Source organism: Tasmannia lanceolata, unplaced genomic scaffold (assembly GCF_043159265.1).
Source record: "Tasmannia lanceolata isolate RefF3 unplaced genomic scaffold, GAP_Taslan_0.1 ptg000018l, whole genome shotgun sequence".
Classification (NCBI taxonomy): Eukaryota; Viridiplantae; Streptophyta; class Magnoliopsida; order Canellales; family Winteraceae; genus Tasmannia; species Tasmannia lanceolata.
The window spans coordinates 9862691-9876570 of record NW_027518695.1 but is presented as its reverse complement, the minus strand read 5'-3'; the positions used below and the strand labels follow the sequence as shown (position 1 = coordinate 9876570).

Genomic DNA, 13880 nt, shown 5'->3' with positions numbered 1-13880 from the left:
CAGTCTAATATCTACTCATTATGAGAAGTAATATTGATACCTGTCCAGACTAAGAGAACATCTCCAACCACCTTGTTTTGCTCACCTCCATTACTACTGTAGTATTTTCAAAACCATTGACATTCCCTTTTTCAGCATGTTCTGTACATTGCTGCTTCAAATGGTCAAATTTCTTACCACAATAAAATTGCATATCTTTCTCACTGACCCTGGATCTCAGTTTTCCCAATTGTTATCGTGCAACTTCTTCGTATTCTTATCATTTCCTTTTCACTGTCATAGAAAGACCCTGTTAAACTAGGACATCCTTCACTCTTTTTTGCTATAGAGAGAAACTACATTTTCAATCAAATTTGTTAATCTCAATTTTTGAATTTGAGCCAGTTGCCACCAATTTAGACCAACATCAGATCACTCCAAAAAAATAGAAAAAACAATTAGACTTGGGTTCTGATCGTCCAAATTTTCTAGTAGTCCGATGGAATTATCACTCATCCAATTGTCTAGGGAACGACCAATTGGTCTTTAGTCATCCAATCAGTATCAATAATTGATTGGATAAGGTGCGGACGATTGTACAGATGTTTCTCTTATTGGCTAGACGGAGAAATTAGCATTTCAGAAAGTTCTTGTTTTTTGTCCTAATTGATATGAAATTTGTTTTATCGATCCACACACATTCAAAATAAAAACTAAACCATACATAGACATGAAATGAAGGTTAGCTAATAATGAAACTCCATCTCCACCTAGAATATGCATTACGGTTTCAAAACTCTTCATTTCTTGATCGTTCTTTTCCAACAATCTCTAACCACATCAATGAATAGAAAGAGTAAACAAAGAACACAAGTTGCACAAACGATTGAGAATCTATCTTCCATTATAAGTAACAAGCATAAAAGATTACAGAATGCTATTCACCAATCCTTTTACCCAAATCCTTACATGCTCTACACTCACTGCCTGAAATATCAAACCCAAGAGCAGCCCCATCTTGATTTGCATGCTCGCCACTTTCATTTTTGCTCTGGTTTTTCTTCCCTATTGATTTACAAAAGGGAGGTGGTATTCTTATAGAACAGCCCCATCGCACTTCGGGCTATTAGGGTCTTTCAATAGATCTTTTGATTACAACAGTGGGAAAAACCATTTTATTGTTTAATCTTGTTGAAAGATTTTATGTCTTCCTCGCCAAGGAACTTTCTTGTTAACAGATTTGATTACAACAAATTGAGACCGACAAAATGCAGATCATAGATCATTGCGCTCTATGTCTGGAGGCGGGAGAGACATTGGACTATATTTTTCTGCATTGCAAAACGGCCATGTATGTATGGGAAAGAATCCTTCGCAGATTTAGTATATTATGGGCTTTTCCTTCCAAGCTTGCTGAGCTACTGAAAAGCTGGTCTGATGTTCCTTGGCAAGGATGAGGTAAAATCCTATAAAACCATTTGGGTGTTATGGAATAAGAGGAATGCTAGAGTGTCTGAAGGATTAGTGAAGACACCCCGTTTCACTACATTAAGGTGATAGCCCTGGTCTTCTCTTGGGTTAGAGCACTTCACAGCTTCCAATTTTTCTCAACATATGACTTATGGTGGGGATGGCCTAAGGTATGCACCAGTATAGAGCCGAGGCCAGCCATTGTACAAGCATGGGAGCCTCCTAGTTGCGGACATTTCAAGTTGAATTTCGATGGCCCTAGAGAACCCCATGCCTGCTGGAATAGGTGGCCTTTTATGTGATCATGACCGAACAACAGTATGGGCTTTCTCAAGTCTTATTGGGAAACTCAGGAAAAAAATGAAATAAGAAAATGGGGTGGAGTGACTAAAAATAGAGGGACGAATATCAATTAAATATTCATATGAAGATTGCACCACATTTAGTTGCAACCGAACACATTTCAACATTAAGCTTGTCCCCTTCCTCCAAATTTAACAACCAAGGATAGAAGTTTAAGATTGTACTAATCAAAATAACTAAGAGGGTGTACGTTCGAATTAATATGACTCAATCGATAGAATATGGAAGCTCAGGAAAAAAAAAAGAAAAGAAAAAGGTCAGAGAGAAGGTTTGATAACAAATTCAGGTTTTAGATATGTACAAAATAAATAAACAGAAAGTACCAAGAGTCAAAGAGGCACCAGGAGGGGAAGTAAAAGAGCTAGGTTCCTTGCATGGAGTGGCAAAATGAAAGTGTAAGGCAGCTTTCATTAACTCTATCTAAGGGCCTCTCCAACTCTCATTCTCAAATTGTGTAGTTGTAGAAGCCCTTGAGGGAGAGTGAATGACAGATGCATTGTTAGAAATAGTCCATTTGAACTCTCTAGGTTCATCTGCACCTTCAATGCTAAAACCAGATGAGGAGTGCGACTTATATAGAGCTACCCATGTGGGGTCCATAAGATCAATCGATTGACTTTGGGATAAAGAAATGAAAACGAATAAGTTCCTCTTGTTTGTCGAATGGGTATGTTCCAGAATGCCAATAAGTCATGTTTTAAAAGATAAGATTGGATAGTATTTTAGTCATGTGTAGAAGTTTCAAGAGGCCAAATTTTATCAAATGAGGTATTTTTTAATCATTTACGCCTTCGCTACGATTAAGCGAATGATCCCACGACGTGAAATTTGGTTTATTTGCGAGATCTTGTGATGTTTAAATGTTGATAAATTTTTTCCTTATTCGAATCGAATTCTCTATCGCACCTTCTCGCTGCAGCAAGAAGGGAATCAAGTAGAGATTATTATTCGACACTTGATGAAAATAATTAGTACAATTATATACACCATACTATGCCAGTAGAAGATCACGATAAGTTTTCCATATGGTCCCAACTGGTTGACTTTTGGAAAACTTAAGAGGCAGCTTCAATCCTTAACATGGGAATAAAATCTATTGAGGATAATATTCATGCACCTAAAGTTAATTTGACATTCCTCTAAGCCTTAACATAGACAAGACAACCAGCAATCACTTTTTTATCCTTTTTATTTTCACAATGCATTTCTTCACAAGGGACAAGGGATCTCCTACACTAAAATCTATGAATTTCCTTGAAGTATGTAAGCAAATTCATGTATTTATGAACCACATGAGAGTGAAAGGCCCTTACATAAACACGTGACTTAAGCCAGTCTTTTTTCATTAAATATATCTCCTATAGAAATAATGGAGGAGACCCAATTGGCAAACAACAGGAACATATTCTTTATCATATGTACTATATATGTAGAAATCAACAAAGATGTTAAAGTTATATTCTCAACATGCATGCCTAGCTAGAGGCTATATAAACTATATTGGCTTACAAGGAAGATACAAGTGAGAGATTGTTGTCTTGTACCAAGGCATTTAAGCATTCACTCTCCCTCAAGGGCTTCCGCAGCTACCGTTTGAGGTAGATGCCGAAGTCCTTGGGGGAAGTGCATGAGAGTTGCCTTGCTCTTTCTTGCCTTAATCACTGCCTCTAAATTCACATTTTTTCCTTGAATGTTCCTCTTTGTGAACTTCTATTTTTCTTTTCATCTTATCTATCCCTTGAACTGTATACAACTCCCATGGCGTTGGCACAATGCCAAGGGTCATATGTACATTGCATGCATATATATTAGATGATCTTAGATTGTTTAGTCTAGCATTGCATGATCCAACGGTCAGATCTCAAAAGATCTGTCATATTCTAGCAGGGCCTACTTGTGGATAAACTAACCCAATAATCATGGTATAATTGGATTATCTCAGCCATCCAACTAGTGATCGCGTGAACATATTTTGATTTTAAGCCATGCCTGGAAACCATGATTTTTTTTTTCTTGATCAATTATTTTCTCAAGTGGTGAGAGAGGGGTCGGGCGGGTGGGAGAAGGAGAGACTTGAGAGGTCATGAATGAGCAATGTGTGAGAAGTGGCTAAGAAACAAGGAAAAAATTAATCATATTTTGGGTTGAGGTTTTTGTTCCCTGATTTTTCAGACTTTTCTTACCCTCTCTACACTAAGCCTTCTCTTGTCTATGCTTCTCCCACCCTCCATCGGGTAAGCTAATATTCGAGGAAAAAAATGATGGTAGCCAAATGTGCCTTAAATTTTCGGAGTTTGCATCACTTTTATTTTATTTTATCGAGTGACACATAACTCAGTTGAAAAGGTCATTAGTGTGTCATCACCAAGATTGTGGTTTCAAGCATAAAAGCCTTTGGCAGAGTTCAAAAACTTGGTGTGGGAAGGTTAATGAAGTCTGCAACTATTGACTATTGACGGGATGCGTCGTTGTGTTTGGTTGCACAAAATCCTGACAGCCTTTTGGAATTTTGCTTGGCTTTGGGATGTCATTTCGTGTTTGGTTGCCAGCCAATATTGCATTGAACTTCTTTGAGACTCCTTGGGATGCCTCCTGGGTGATTATTGTATGTCTTTGTGAGATGTAATTCTTGTCCCCTTCTTATAACTTTCAATCGAAATTCTACAAAAAAAAGGTAAAAATGACTCGAAGATTTTGGGGAATGGTGCTCTCTCTCTCTCTCTCTCTCTCTCTCTCTCTCTCTCTCTCTCTCTCTCTCTCTCATTTGTCTATATTGGTAATGACACAAATTCTCCTTATTCCATTACCCTCTGAGTCTATGCCATGAAACACTGGTTACCACTATTCTCTGAGGTAATTTTAAGCAAATCCAATGCTTGCCTGTTGCTGCCTGTTGACTATTACTCCACTACTCTCGGAGTCTACGCCGCACATCCAAACATAACCACATTGGCCAGTGAAGGTAAAATCATGAGTTTTGGTTGGACTTTTCTACTTGGCGGATCTCCATAAATTGGAGCTGTGATATTCACTTGAAGGGTTAGTTGGACGTAGAAGGATAGTGGTGGGGTATATAGTGGGAAATAGAAAATATGAAAGAGGACATATGAGGGGTGAAAGTGAATAGGGTTTGACACAGATGAGAGGCTAAAGGGTGAAAATCTTTGAAATATATGTTTGCATGATTGGTGTACGTGATGGGACCATGGCTCATGGAAAGGCTGATAGTTGTGCCATTGAAGGCCCCATGTAGCACGTACGGGCATATCACATGAAGATTTCTGTCGACAATTATTTCTAGAATTGCCTACAGAAAGACAGAAAAATATGATTTGCTAGAATTCCTAGTTATCCGTATTTTATCCTAACTCGGCTAATAGGAAAAAAATTCCATTTAAAAGAAAATTAAATGACATTTCGTAGGGGCTATGTTGAACTACGGCCTCGAGTAGATAATTTGCTTTGTCATCTTCTCTAGAGCAAGGTTTTAAATTTCGGTTTCGGTACCCATTTCGGACCCCACCGAAATCTGAAATTTCGGGCCGAAATTCGGTAATAATTAAAAAAATTATTTAATTAATTTCGAAATTTTGACAGAAATTCTGAAATTTCAGCAGAAATTCTGAAATTTCAGCTGAAATTTTGTAACAGTTTCTTTTTTTAAATAAATTACATTAAATCGAAATTTCGGCCGAAATTTGGTATTTCGCGACATTCCAAATTTCGGTTTCGGTCCTGACCGAAATCTGAAATTTCGGATTTCGGCCGAAATTTAAAACCTTGCTCTGGAGTACTCTCTCTCTCTCTCTCTCTCTCTCTCTCTCTCTCTCTCTCTCTCTCTCTCTCTCTCTCTCACACACACACACACACACACACACACACACACACCCACACACACACTCCCCAACCTAGTCCCCCTCCCTCTCCCAACTAACCCTTCCCAAGTGTATGAGCAGTATGGATTGATGAAAGAAGGGGCCCACAATCATGAGCAATCCGGATATGAAATGTGGGGCCCAAAATGATAATTATTGGGGATTTGCTAGAGGCAGAAGTGCAGAAGACATTTCACGGATAGGCTGTTGCATGTGAGAGCAGCCGCACCCGCTCACTTTTCAGCAGATTTTGTCTTCATTCATGATGCGGCTGCTTTCATAAGCAACAGCCCCATCCGTGAAATGTCTTCTGCGATGGACGCTAGCAAATCCCTAATTATTTTTATGAAATTTATCAAAAAAAAAAAAAACAGCTTATCTAAAGCATGGTTTAAAATTTCGGTTTCAGTAACCGTTCAGACTTCCGGAAAACCGAAATTTCGACTGAAATTTCGAAATTTTAGTCGAAATTTGGTACTCTCATTCGAAATTCCAGACCAAAATTCCGAAATTTCAGACCGAAATTTTGTAACGTTTTTTTTTTTTTAAATAAAAAATGCATTTTCTCGAAATTTCGGCCGAAATTTGGTAAATGGCGAAATACTTACTTTCGACAAAAACCGGTTTCGGAATTTCGGATTTCGGTCAAAATTTTAAACCATGATCTAAAGTGTGTGTGTACGTACCACATAGGTTCTAGCAATTTTTCATTGATTTGATAATTGATTAATAGTGGCCAACACCTTTCATTGATCCATATTTGCTCGTTTGTTAAGGGATTTCCGCTATTTATAAATTTTCAATCAAAAATATTTATTACCATTTGATGTATTTGAGTTCTTGAATCAGTTACTTGGATTTGAATCAGTTACTTGGATCATCCAATTTACATTATTGTTGTGCTTGAAATTGGAATACTCTGATTTTATGATGTGCAAGGGCTTGATAGCTTAATTTTTTCCCTCTAACCTTTTATTGCTTTGATCAGCCATTTATGGTGTGTTCCATACTTTCATTAATCCAAGTTTGAATAGATTTTAGAGAGATGGGGGGGGAGGAGGAGGAGGAATCTCAGTTGAGAGAGAAAGGGAATAGGTTTAGGAAAGAAATGTTCACTGGTAAAATACAACTTTCTTGTAGTGAGTATTTTGGTCAGTATTTGTATAGGAGTAGATTTCACCTCTGTCGCGACTAAGTGTGTTGGCCGAAATCAGCCCATTCACTTTTCCTTTTCCGTGAACGGTTGGCCGAAAATACAACTTTGTTGTAGTGAGTATTTTGGTCAGTATTTGTATAAGACTGGGCTGCTATATCTTTCTTCTTCTCCAAGCTGGTTGAATTGGAATATGGATGGAATATAATGAAATGGAGTCACTTTGAGGTTCTCTATGAAATGAAGCGTTGAACGGGGCTGCTACGAGGAAGTTCCGGGAGGTGGTAGGTTCGAATCCCACTAGGGTAGATCTGATATGCTTAGTGTGTGACTCGTCGATTTTTTCTTTAGAGTTTGATACGAAAAAAAAAAATGAAAGAAAAAAACAATGGACCAGTCCATAATTAATACCTAGAACAAATAACAAGCTCATTGCTTTGTATTTTCTAAATCCAATATTTCTTTGATACACCTAATTCTTCAGCGAAGTTTGCCAAATCTCAGCTAATATCTTCTGTTGTAGCAGCCTTTCAGTTGCAAAATGTATATTGATTTGAGTTTTTGTTTCCCACATGGTTATCTTTTTTGTTAATATCAACACAAGGTTATTATATGTTTTAGCTCCTAATAAAAGGAACTGAGTTGTTACCTTTCTTTAACCGATAAGCAGTTTATGTTATTACAATTTACGGGATGCATAGGCAGCCAGAACATGTTATGAATTTCTTACTTGCTGAGATGGGTACGAGTGGATCTCTTGATGGGCAGCAAAGATTAGTTGTTAAGGGAAGATTTGCTCCTAAAAACTTTGAAGGGATACTGAGAAGATATGTCAGTAAGTTTCTATAATATCACCTTCATATATGCTTACTTTTTTTTAGCATAAGCCATATATGCGTACTTGCACAGAATGGTGTCGACTTCTAGTATATATCAGAATCTTTTGAGTATATGGGGGTTTGTGCCGTGGAAAAAGAAAGGGAAATTATTGTGGAATGTGTGTTTGCTACGTGGTAGGTGGTTTGGAAGGAAAGAAACTCTAGGGTGTTTCAGGGTACGGCCAAATCACCTTATTATCTGTACATGCAGATTATAGCATTGGTCATATCCTGGGTTAGATGTCTTCCATCATTTCGTTTTGTATCGGCCATTGATCTTTGGGAAGGTTGGAGGGAAGTGTGCTCTAGTAGTGAGAGCAAAATTAACATAGTCCAAAGATGGGAGCCTCCGATGCTAGGATTGTTGAAAATCAACTTCGATGGTGCTTGTTTTGGAAACCCGGGTCCGGCAGGGGTGGGAGGCCTTAGTCGTGATGAGTTTGGTGAGATACTTTGGGCTTTTTCTGGCCCTATTGGTGTGTCTGATTTTTCGGAGGCGGAAGTCAAAGCGGCCTATTTTGGGATCAAGAAGTTGAGTAGGGAAGTCTTGGACCATATTATTGTTGAAGGGGATTCATTGAATGTGATTCGGTGGTTGAAGGGTGGAGCAGCTCCTCCTTGGAGATTTTTGGCATTATTTGATGAAATTGAGGATTTTGTTGCGGGTTCGGCTATTGTCTTTAAATGCGTTTGGAGGTCAGCAAACGAAAAGGCGGATGTGTTAGCCAAGCTGGGTGTTGGGGGGGAGAGTATTCTCTGGTTCGATCATCTTCCCCCGTAGTTTAAAATTGTAATTTTTGTTGTTTTTTCTCCTTCTTTCCTGTATCTTTCTTGTTTTTGTTCTCTGGGTTGCCCCTTCTCGGGTGCTCCCTTTTCATTTTATACAAAATCGCTATTTCAAAAAAAAAAAAATCAGTATGCCTTCATATTTTTCCCATCGTTGAACCTTCCTTTTCCTTCTGAGGACACGTTTGCTCACATGCTGTGTTAGTGATTTAGCTAATATCATTGTAATAAGGGCCAAGCTTCTTTCCGCCAAAAAAAACATAAAATCTGCACTTGCGAGGAAAAATGTGAAGACCCAAGCTTCTCTATTTGCTTTGGTCTAAATTTTGACGAAAATATATCTGCCATTCCGTGTCAGTTTCAGCCGACATTTTGAACCATGCCTTAGGATTACATTGGTTAAGGAAGGAAATTCTGTTTTCTTAGAAAAAAGTTCCTGAAGGACATGTTGCATAATTAGAAATTGGACCTGCGCTATGATGCAAAAGAAAAACAGAAAATGAAGTAATGCTTGCATGCATAACCTATCTTTTTTTCTTTTTTTTCTTTTTTTGGGTAAGTAAGCTGGGATTGAACCCCTGACCTCATGGTTGAAGCGCAAATCCTTAACCAGTTGGGCTAAAGGCTCAACCCCAAGCTATTGTTAATTGCTAAACTAAAACATTGGTGAAGATATAATTCTCAATAAAACCATTAAAAAAATGATTCTCAATAACTCAAATATTTAGAAGTATAGCATGTGGATGCTCAGGGAGGATGGAATGGTGGAACAAATGCATTACTTACGTAAATATGCTTAGCAAGGAGAATCAGGACAGTTCATCAGCGAGGCAATTTGATGAATTTTAGACTATTGATGTTGTCCTCAAGTTGGTTATACTTTTTAATTTTTACCCATAAACATTAGGCCTAACATTCTCACCCTGTTTAAATTTCCTGCAAGTATTAATCCTATAAGTAGTGAGGTTTATGACTGCTTTTCTGAGGGGAAGTTATGTTTGGATTAAGAAAAACACTTCTTTGTCCCAAAATAAATGCCTTTTTGTGATTCTCATTTATCCAATTTAGTCGAGTTTTTTTGTTAGATGGTGCTCTAACAATGTCCCATGGAACACCCGATCACAACACTTTTTTTATTTTTTATGTGTTTTTATTTTTTTTGAATGGTGAATCATATTAGAATGGAAAGGGAAGCCCGAGGTGGGACAGCCCAATAGAACAGATTACAAGATAAGAAAGCAGAAACAGAAAAACAGAACAAGACATGGCTGATCAAGGGGGAAAATAAGCAAACCGTTGTAAAGAGCCACTATTCACACCCCTCTTGGCTAACAAATCAGCCTTCTCATTGGCCGCCCTCCTCACATGCTTCATGACAGCCGATGACCCTGATATAATCTCGTGGATCTCATCTATGAACGGCAAGAATCTCCAAGGAGGCGCCACTCCCCCCTTAGGCCACCGGATAACATTTAAGGAATCCCCTTCAATAATAACCTTGTCAAGACAATCACCACTTATTTTCTTGATACCGTAGAATACTGCCTTAACTTCTGCCTCCGAAGCATTGCATACACCAATCGGCCCATAGAAGGCCCATTGAACAACACCCTCACCATTACGGCATAACCCTCCCACCCTGGCCGGCCCGGGATTACCGAAAGAAGCACCATCAAAATTAAGTTTGAACATACCAAGAGGAGGCAGGTTCCCATCTTTGGAAGATGCTAGGCAATCTTTCACTACTAAAACACACTTCCCTCCAACCTTCCCAAAGGTCAAAAGCCGAAACAAATTGAAATGATGGAAGACATCTCGTCCATGAAATCACCGAGGCGATAATGCTCATGTACAGAAAATACGGAGACTTCGCCTTACCCTCAAAGATCCTAGAATTTCTTTCCTTCCAAAGACATCTCGTCCAGGTGTTTTTATTGAGCGGTGACATTTCTTATTATGTTTCCAGACGAGTATGTCATATGCAATGGCTGTAAAAGTCCAGACACTATAATTTCAAAGGAGAACAGCATGTTCTTTCTCCGATGCGAACAGGTATTACTTAGCTTTGCTCTTTACACTATACTAAATCTCTCTTTTTTTTTTGAATGGTCCACTATACTAAATCTTATTGCCATCATTTCTATGTTGGTCTCTTTCCAAAAAAAAGAAGTTAGTCCTTGTTTATATTTGAATAAAGGGAATTGGGTAACTGCTGATTTTATCTTGAGTTAGATACTTGCCTTTCTGAGTTTTGTTTTGCCATTATTTCTGTTCTTTTGATGAGGCCTGTGATGATTATTTCAAAAATGGCCTACATTGTTTGATTCTCTCATCCGTGATAAGAATCTGCATTCATTCTGTGGCCTCTTTTACAAGAGATTTTATATGATACATGGCAGTGTAAATCGGTGTTAATACATGCCCACAGAAGAGAGAGGCCTACCTATTGAGATGATCTAACCTGTTCCTTTGTTGGTCTCTCTCTTTCTCTCATGTTATTTTCTTTGTTTTTCAGTGTGGCTGCTCGCGGTCTGTTGCAGCTATCAAGGCTGGTTTTGTGGCTCGTGTTGGACGTCGTAAGGCTGGGACATGATTGGGTAACATGGTTTTATTATCTTCAAATGTCTTTAAAACCCTATATAGTTGCTCTAGTTTTCTAGTGTTTTTCCTTAAAAGCCTGTGATTTTGCCTGACCATTTCTATGTAAAGCTACAATATTACTTACTATTTTACATTTCCTGAGTTTGAATTTTGGATCTTATGTGGATGGAAGGTGACAATGTTGGTTTAAGCGTAACCCTTTTTCAAATATTATAGATGGGCATGCAATGGTGGGGCCCAAATATTAACTGTACATTGGTGGGTCCCACCATAAGATGGCATGCACAAATCAGGTAATCGACCCGAGTCGACTCACCAAATTAGCCACAAATGGCCAAAATCTTCAGAATTCCAATCATAGATCTTGAATTATGGATACACGCTGACCATCCGATTGCAAGATAGATGCCTATGGATAGTTATTCATTTGTCTGTCGCACAAAAGTAAGTAGTGTATTCAGAAAAGCACTTTATCTTGAAAAACATAAAGATGAGGTAATTCCTAACAAAAGCTAGAATTCCACTTATTCTCACTTTTTAATACAACATCTTTCAGGAATAAAAACATTTGGGACAGGAATTATCCAAAACAACCTATCCTGAAATACTGGGCTATGGTGAAATGCGTTACATTCCAAACTTCCACAAAGCGAAACTTTCAAATTGAGAGAAACCTTGGAATTAAAAATGGGCAATCAAGGGCCAAATCCTGCTTTCAGAAAACAAGGGTTAAGAAAGCAGAGAATATATGAATAACAATAGAAGAGATATGAACTTAAAACGCTGATAATATTTATTACTTTAACCACAACTTGAAAAAGAAAGATTGATTTCCCTCAAATATCTCAAGGTAAAAGGACACTAATATTGGAGATCCCCTCTTGTGCCACATGTGTTTGTTATTGGATCCGTGTATCTATCTGTTGAACATAAGAATGGCCATATGATGGTGAGAACACCTTGATTGGATGATCAAGACCCTTGATCAATATAGCTGGGCTGATCATGATGGGGATAGAAATCCTTGGACAAGCTGTTAAAAGGATTGGTTATCGTGCTCAAAAAGTTTTATTTCGAATTAATCTTTTCTGTTGTTCACTGATTTTATTCTTGTAATATTTTATCCAACATACCCTTCGAAAAAATATATTTTATCCAAGATCAGAGGTCAAAATGCATAGAGGATAGCAAGTTTATGGAAGGATAAATTAATGGAAATGATTTTAGCACAACTATGTTTTGATACATACGCTCGTGTGTCTTGTCTTTTAGCATTTAATTGTCATGTAAATGTAATTGCTTCTTGGGAACTGTACAAACCCTTTTACAGCTCTTTAAATACTAAAAGACAAGAAACATGAGCGTCTTGTATCAAAACATGTTTGTGTTGAAATCATTTCCCTATATTAATCCCTGGCTTGCTATCCTTTTTTCTTTTTTTTTTAATGTTGAACAGTCCCATTAGATTTCTAACTTGCAACACTTGAATTCTCGAAGAAAATAAAGACATGGATCAGAGAATAAACCCTCCTCCTAACTACAAGTGAAAATAGAAAGTTGGGTAAGGATATTTCCACCAATTAAACTCGTACCCAACCATCTCTTTATTTAAAAAGTGCACCTAATTTTGAATATTTTGTAGCCAACGAAAAAATTCTAATGGCATACAAATGGGAGGAGATATTTGTTTCATGATCAAAAGGAAGGATGAGAGAATAAGGTGATATCAACTTTGTTAAACTATAAACATATATGTATAACCATAATGAAATTGGAGTTGAGAAAGTACCTGATTGGAAAAATTGAGTAAAACTATTAAGTGAGTTTAATTACTTGCAATGATCAGGACAAGAAAGAACAAGGCAGCTTTCATCTACTCTACCTCTAGTGCCCAACACTGGTAGTTGAAAGCCATTGAGGGAGAGTGAATGATAGATGCCTTGGAAGAAAGTAGTCTCCTTTCAGCTTTAAAGTTTCATTTGCTTATTCTTCCATGCTAATACCAGATGGACTCTAATGGTTATATAGACTAATGCATGCGGGGTCACTAAGATCTTTAACAATTCTACCACTAAAGATAAGATAAAGAATATGTTCCTCTTGTTTGCCAATTGTTCATGTTCCAGAATGTCAACCAGCCATGATTTTGAAGATAAGATCGTATAGCTTTTAGTCATGTGCTTAACTCTCAAGAAGGGTTTTCTGATCATTTGTCGATTATTATTAAGCTAATAATTTCATCGAACGAAAGTTGATTTAATTGAGCTTTCATTATGTTCATGCGGCAGTTAGCTTTAAAATTTCTAGAATTTTCAGTAGTTGCACAGTTTGTTTGGTGACGCGAATCGAATGTGATTTTACAACGTGGCAAGTTGTCATCGAACCAACGAAGGGGGATTATATTCGACAATTATACAACTATGTAGGTCTACTAATTATAAGTGAATTTACTGATATATTGATCATATTTATACAATGGTTAGCAAAACAAAAATTAGTGAATTAGAAAGTAAAAACACCAAGGGAAATTTGCTTCTTTATATAGCTTTTGTTGTCTCTCAGAGACTCAACAGGGTCATATAGATTAGAAGCTGCAAGCCCATGCATGTAGTTCAATTAAGAAAGAGTTCTTTTAGAAAGTTGAATGCTATGTGGGGTCGAGTTGATACAACTAATAAATACATAATATAGTTCAGTGGCCCAATTGGTTGACTCTTAGATAACCTTGAGAGGTAGCTTCTATCCCTAAAGAGGGAATAAAGTCGATTGAGAATC

General features: G+C 37.5%; 1 long non-coding RNA gene and 1 other non-coding gene across 2 annotated transcripts; one reads left to right on the top strand and one right to left on the bottom strand.

Annotated features, from left to right (window-relative positions):
• The first annotated feature begins 10784 nt into the window (after window positions 1–10784).
• On the top strand, window positions 10785–10872 carry LOC143852070 (small nucleolar RNA SNORD34). Its single transcript, XR_013236650.1, has one exon. It is a non-coding gene; the product is annotated as a small nucleolar RNA SNORD34 (small nucleolar RNA).
• Window positions 10873–11608: 736 nt separating this feature from the next.
• LOC143851027 (uncharacterized) lies at window positions 11609–13742 on the bottom strand. The gene is made up of 2 exons (XR_013236171.1): window positions 12895–13742; window positions 11609–11814 (listed from the first exon to the last, which is right to left on the bottom strand). It is a non-coding gene; the product is annotated as an uncharacterized LOC143851027 (long non-coding RNA).
• Window positions 13743–13880: the final 138 nt, after the last annotated feature.